The sequence below is a fragment of the Microtus ochrogaster genome, chromosome 10, assembly GCF_000317375.1.
Source record: "Microtus ochrogaster isolate Prairie Vole_2 chromosome 10, MicOch1.0, whole genome shotgun sequence".
Taxonomy (NCBI): Eukaryota; Metazoa; Chordata; class Mammalia; order Rodentia; family Cricetidae; genus Microtus; species Microtus ochrogaster.
This window is the reverse complement of record NC_022016.1, coordinates 82627562-82634293: the sequence shown is the minus strand read 5'-3', so window position 1 is coordinate 82634293 and position 6732 is coordinate 82627562. Positions and strand designations below refer to the sequence as shown.

At 44.2% G+C, this 6732-nt stretch overlaps 1 protein-coding gene across 9 annotated transcripts in view; it reads left to right on the top strand.

Moving 5' to 3' along the window:
• The first annotated feature begins 234 nt into the window (after window positions 1-234).
• Rere (arginine-glutamic acid dipeptide repeats) overlaps window positions 235-6732 on the top strand; it is a 367056-nt gene continuing 360558 nt past the window's right edge. For 5 of the 9 annotated variants that reach the window (XM_026782134.1, XM_026782133.1, XM_026782130.1 and 2 more), the window contains exon 1: window positions 236-703. The gene's annotated coding sequence lies outside the window, so the exon portion shown is untranslated. Of the gene's footprint in view, window positions 704-6732 lie in introns of all 9 variants that reach the window. The other 4 variants (XM_026782135.1, XM_026782129.1, XM_026782128.1 and 1 more) reach the window with 1 other exon arrangement.

Here is a 6732-nt window from a genome sequence, read left to right as displayed (position 1 = left end):
AAAAAAAAAAAAAAAAAAAAGGGGAAAAAAAAAAGAAAATGGAAGAGCGAGCCGGAGCAAACACTCCCGCCCCCTAAGTCCGCCTTCCGCCTCCCATTGGCCCGTCCTCCGCCTACGTCACGCCAAGACGCACCAGTGGCGAGGCGCGATACTGCGAGGTGGGCCGGGCCCGGGCGCGGAGTGGGCGGCGGGTCGGCGCAGCAGCCCCGCGGCTCCGCCACCATCGCGGAGGTGTCGCTGCTCCCACAGACGCTCGCGAGCCGCCCCCAGCGCTCCGCAGCCTCTCGCCACGCCGGGCCTCGGTCCCCGCCTCCTTCCCCGCGCCTCGTCCCCTCACGCGCTCCCCACCTTGTCTCCGCCTCATTTTCTCTCCTAGTTAAGGGGAAAAGGAAAAAAAAAGCCACCCTCCTCCTGTGGGAGCCCCTCGCCCTCTGGGGGGGAAAAACAACACAAAACCAGACATGGTCCTGGGCTTCCGCTGCTGAAGGCTTGGCCCACCCGAGGAGGTCGAGGTCCCGGCAGGGAAGCCCCGCAGTCCCCCCCACCCCCACGGCGTCGCGTCCCCCGCGGGCCGGCCCCCTCGGCCCCGCGCCTCAAGTCCTCGCTCCGCCGCCGGCCCCCGCGGCCTCCCTCCCCGTCCCAGCACTTTCCCCGGAGCCGGGCCGCCACCCCTCTCATTGATGGTGTAGTGCCTGAGGGGAAGGTAAGTGTCCCAAGTTGTCTGCGCCGTGCCGCGGGCTGCCTCCCGCCGCCCCTCGTTCCGGGGTCGGGGTGCTCCGGGAGGGCCGGGGCGGAAAGCAAAGGCTGTGGGAGTGGGGGCGAGAGGTCGGGGAACCGCGGGCCGGACACTGGCCTCAGTGCTGTGCGGGCCAGGTGACTGTCCTCCGTGCCTTCCTCCTGACCCCTGCTCTCTCGGGGCTCCGCAGGCACGCTCTCCTGCTACTCTGAGGTTAAACTAGTCCTTGCTGAGCCGCTCGCTCTGCTGTGGGAGGGAAGGACTTGAAGCTGAGCATTTCTGGGATGTTTGCAAATGTGGGGGTCTTGGAACGGACTCATTAAAGTCTAATTTCACATTAGGAGGACGGTTTCCTCCTTTGTGTTATCAAAGTCTCCACTCCTCGGCTCTGTGATTCCAAAATTATGGAACCAAATCTCACTTGCAGCAGCGTAGAATTCATTCTGTCATGATTTAAGTTCTGCTGTCTGAAAGAGGGTGCCTTCTTTTTTCTTTATTATTATTATTTTTTAAGATTATAGGAAGAAGATAATTCTTCGTACAGTGGGGTGAATGTGTGTTGTGTTGAAGGAAGTACTGCAGGTTTTCTTTGAAACTGCTTGAGAAGTTGTTGAAAGGAGATAAAATGATTCATTGTTGAATTGTCATTATCCTCTGTCTCTTTTCCAAGGTTTGCTTACAATTTTTTTTTTTTTTTTGGATTACAGACTTCAAACGTTGATTTAAGCAGAATGTGCCCTTGAGAAACGGGGTGTTGTAAATGTTTTAGTATGTGCTGCTATTTTAAGGTGGATCTGAGAAAGTAGTTTTGTATGAATCTTGAAATAGCCTTCTCCAAAGCAATTTTTAAAACAAAACAAAACAAACAAACAAAAGATTAACTAGTGAGGGTAAACTTGGTGGATTACAAAACAGACATTTAGTGTAACTCAAACGAATACATCCTAGGTTTAGGTTTCAAACAGCTTTTATAATTGCTTTCCATTTAAAGAGGGCTTTTTGTCTGGTGTACACTGGTGTCTTTAGTCTCAGTCTGATGGGGGAGGGGAGAGAGGATGGATCTATACAATAATAAAATCATCTTTGGCTAGCTATTTCCTTCCATGGATTTGCTTGCTGAGTTAATTCCACTCTAATTTACAAACCATTTTGGGTTTTGATGGCCTAGCCTGGGTGGAAGCTGGCTTCCAGTTTTCTCTGTTGTGGAGATCGAAGGGAAAAGAGGCAGAGGCAGACACACACACACAGACACACACACACAGACACACACAGACATACACACACCACCACACCACACACACACAATCAGGCTGAGGGCTCATTGTTCTTCCATACACACATCCATTCTCTCTCCCATATTTGGGACTAGGTTTGCACAGACAAACACAGCTTTTTGGGGGAGAGAGGAGAGAAGATGGGGGAAGGGGAGGTCTTTTTCCTTTTCAGCTTTCTTTTACCCATCTCATGTCTGGCCTTTTTTTCCCCCCAACCTTTGCACGGCGGATGAGTACATGGGAAACTAAAGGACACTCTGGGACATGTTCAGAAGACCTCTGTCTCCCTTTGCTCCCTTTGCAGCCCTGCTTTCTGCTGCTGACTTTTTATTTATTTATTTTTGTCTGTGTAAAGATAAACTCTTGTTTTGGCTTTACATTCTCTGTTTTCACATCCCTCTTTACCTTTGACTCTGTTAGGGACAGACATTTGTTCTCTTGATTTTTATTTTCCTGAATGTGAGCAAGGTCTTTCTAAGTAGAAATACGTTGTCTCAGTTAAAATGAATAAGATTGTATTTGAGGTTAACATTTGACAATATTTTGTGTGTGTGTGTGTGTGTGCAAGAGAAAGTGATTGATGGTCCTTGACTTATCAATGTAGTTTTTGTTTTTAACAGTGTTTTTAAGAAAAGGTCTGGTTTTTCTGCTTGGGGGTTAGGGTAGAGACCCTTTTGAACGCTGGACAGGGCTGAGTCCACCTTGCTGAATCTCGCTCTGGGCCAAGGATGGAGGTTAGTGTGACTCCATGTGGGTTGCAGAATAGCACCTTCTACTGGTTAATTGCTTTGACGATCCAGTGAAGAGGATGGGGGAGGGGATTAACGGCTGAGGCTTAATGATTTTCTTTTAAACACAGCGGCTGTGCCTTTCTGCAAATGCCACTTCCCCGGGCTGCTAATACAGATGCCCTTTGACAGGCGCTCTTGCATCGCAGCCTTATTATGTTATTGGCTGTGTCTTGACATTAATTTGTTCTGTTATCAGGAGTATTTTCACATTGTGACTTCCAAGGACTCCTTTGAATTGATGTTCTTTCTTTTTATGAGAAATGTAGTTTGTCCTAAGCTAGTAAACAACATAGGAGTTTATCTGCATTCCATGTGTTGTAAACAGTACTCACCAGCGGCCCTTTAAAAACATTTTAGTGTCATTAAAAAGATAAACTTACATTACAGAAAGTCAAATTCTAGCATTAGAGATTTTCCTCTGGGATTTAAACACCCACTCTGTGTGACAGAGAGGTTGGGGAGAAGTTGGGGTGGGGGAATCTCAGTAAAATCAGCAATTTTGTGTAGGTGATGGTGCTGTATTATAATAGTGTTTTCAATAGTTGTATCAGTATTATAAAAATCCTGATAGAATGATGTGTGAATTTGATTTTTTATAAGCTGGAGGCTAGCAAGAATTTGAATGTGCATACAAATTAACACAACAGATGATAGACTCCTCCTGAGTCTTCTGAACTAATGTACAGTTTCATAAGTAATCTGCCTGATAAGTGCCTCACATGTCGGTTGTTTAATGCAGTGACCAGAGAGCTTTGTAGCTGTAACTAGTTATTCTTTTTCTTTTTCTTTTTTTTTCCTTCCGGTTTTTCGAGGCAGGGTTTCTCTGTGTAGTTTTGGAGCCTGTCCTGGAACTAGCTTTGTAGAGCAGGCTGGCCTCGAACTCATGGAGATCTGCCTGCTTCTGCCTCCTGAGTGCTGGGATTGAAGACATGCACCACCACCGCATGGGCAGACTGGCTATTAAGACTTGTCTTTGCTGATTTACTTCAGTTCCAAAGCTTGAAGCGTAAGTCTCCAGTTACAGTGCAGTGTGAACAGTTGTGTGTCGTGTTTGTTTAGTGTGGATATGACCAGGTGATTTCAGTTCAGTCTAGGCTTGTTTTAGTGTAACTAGAAACCAGTTTGCACTAAGAAGGTTACCTAAATCAAGAAATGAAATATTCCAGTACTTTTTTAACTTACTGTTCAGTAGACCAAGTTGTTTTTTTTTAAATGAGAGTATTCACTACCAAGTCGTGCAGTAATATACATAATATTGAACTGATACTGAAGCAGTGTCAGGTGCTGGAGGCACAGGAATAGTGAATATGATCTGCACCCTAAGACCCTGTGTGTGGTGAACAGTATTATGGATATCCTGAACACCTACTACTTTAAAGTTGGTTTTGAATTTTTCACATCTTGTTCAAATCTCAGTAAATCAGTAAGACATTTAAGTAGTAAAATAAGTTATATGTACTGAATTCCTTTGGGAATTGTATGCTTTCCTGCTAACTGCTTTTGGCAGCTACTTTACAATTGATTTAAAGGTTAAGATAGCGGGAAATTCATATTTTTAACTGAATCATTAGTGTAACCTAGCTGTGAACTTCATCCCTCCCCACAAATATATACACGAGGGAGCGGGGAGGACACTACACTGTTGTACACAGAGGGGAAAGGGATGGGGGGAGGATATTATATTGTTTTGTGTAAGTTGATTGATAACATTATATTCTAGACTCTAGTTGGTCATAGGCTTTTTTTTAAAGATATATTTATTTATTTATTATGTATACAACTTTCTGCCTCCATGTATACCCACACGCCAGAGGAGGGCGCCAGATCTCATTACAGATGGTTTGGAGCCACCATGTGGTTGCTGGGAATTGAACTCAGGACCTCTGGAAGAGCAAACAGTGCTCTTAACCACTGAGCCATCTCTCCAGCTCATAGGCTTTTTAATCACCAGAAATTTGTCTTGAATCATATGAGTAATTATTAATTATCGGCACTCTGATAGTTATTCCACAGTTGATGCTTTGCATAGCCTATTTAAGTGTGGTTTTTGGCAAGCATGTTAGCTTGTGCTTAGCTTCTCGTCTAACACGGTTCTTGTGTTTTTAAAGTGAGAAGTGTGCATTTAGACATTCGTTGTAGTATTACTAAGATTGCTTATGCCATTTCAATGAACATCTGACTACAAATAGCTCAAGTGTGCTTAAATATTTACCAGCTTGGAGTTTGATTTTTAAAATTAATCAATTATATATAACACATATATATATGTGTATATATATATTGAGGCAGGGTTTGGCTATGTAGTACACCTTGGGCTCAGACTCCTGGCAAGCCTGCTTTAATGTCCTAAGTGCTGAGATGGTAGTTTTATGCTTCCATGTTGGCCTGGAACTGTGATTTATATAAATAATTTGTTGGTGTGCCAAGTAGTTAAGATATAATTCATGTCCTCATATTAGGTAACTGGGTCAGATAAAACTGCCAACATAAGTTCTTTAAAAAAATTTTTATTTTGGGGTAAAGAGATGGCTTAGTGGTTAAGAGTTCTGCATGCTTTTCCACAGGACCCAGATTCAATTTCCTGCTTCCACATGGACTTGCTACCATTTACAACTCCAGCCCTAGGGGATCTGACGCCCTCTTCTGACCCTCTTAGAACACTGCAGACATGCAGACATACAAGTAGGCAAAATACCCAAACACATTAAAAAGGTTAAACATTTTTTTTTTTGTTTTTTGTTTCTTTTTGGTTTTTCGAGATAGGGTTTCTCTGTGGCTTTGGAGCCTGTCCCGGAACTAGCTCTGTAGACCAGACTGGTCTCGAACTCACAGAGATCCGCCTGCCTCTGCCTCCCAAGTGCTGGGATTAAAGGCGTGCGCCACCATCGCCCGGCAAGGTTAAACGTTTTTAAAAACATTATTTTATTCATGCTTGGTGGCACCTGTCTTTATGGAGGCAGAGACAGATCTCTGTGAGCCTGATCTATGTAGTGAGTTCCATCCAGGGCAGCAGCTGTGGCTACATAGTGAGAATTTTTCTTGAAAAATAAAAAAACAATTATTTTACTTATAAACCCTGGTGTGTGGGGAGGTGGGGCACTCTATGCATGTAACTCAGGAACAGCTTTTGGAAGTCACTTCTTTCTGTCATGGATGTCCTGGGAATCTAACTCCGTCAGGCTTACTGGACAAGTAAGCCTTACCAGATGAGCCATCCTGATGGTCCATAAAAGCTTCTTTTATGTGTGCAAGTAAAATGATCTGTTTGAGCCAGTATAAAAAGATTTTTTTTGGGAGTTCAGGATCTCCTGAAGCCCAGGCTATTCTCAAACTCAGTGTGTAACCCAGGGTGCCTATAAGCTTGTGTACTTTTTGGTTTTACCTCTGGGATTACAGGAACACATTACCATGCCCAGCTTTAGATTTTTTTTTTGTTGTTGTTTTTGTTTTTTTTTTCTTCATTCGTTTTGATTTTTCAAGATAGGGTGTCTCTGTGTAACCTTGGCTGTCCTGAAACTTGCTGTGTAGACCAGGCTGGTCTCAAACTCAGACCTGCCTGCTTCTGCCTCCCAAGTGCTGGGATTAAAGGTGTGCGCTGCTACCGAGCAGCTAAAGGTTTTTTTTTTTTTTTGAGGCAGGGTTTCTCTGTGTAGCCTTGGCTATCCTGGTACTCCTGCTGCGGACTAGGCTGGGCTCGAACTCAGAGATCTGCTGCCTGCGCTTCCAGAGTGCTGGGATTAAAGGCCTGCACCACCACCAGCTGACTTTGAATTGTTTTTATTTTGGTAAAATTTGCTAATATATTAGCCACCACCGCCCTAAAATTATTGTTGTTTTTTTTAATTTTTATTTTTTTTATTTTTTTATTTTTCAAGACAGGGTTTCTCCGTAGTTTTTGGTTCCTGTCCTGGAACTAGCTCTTGTAGACCAG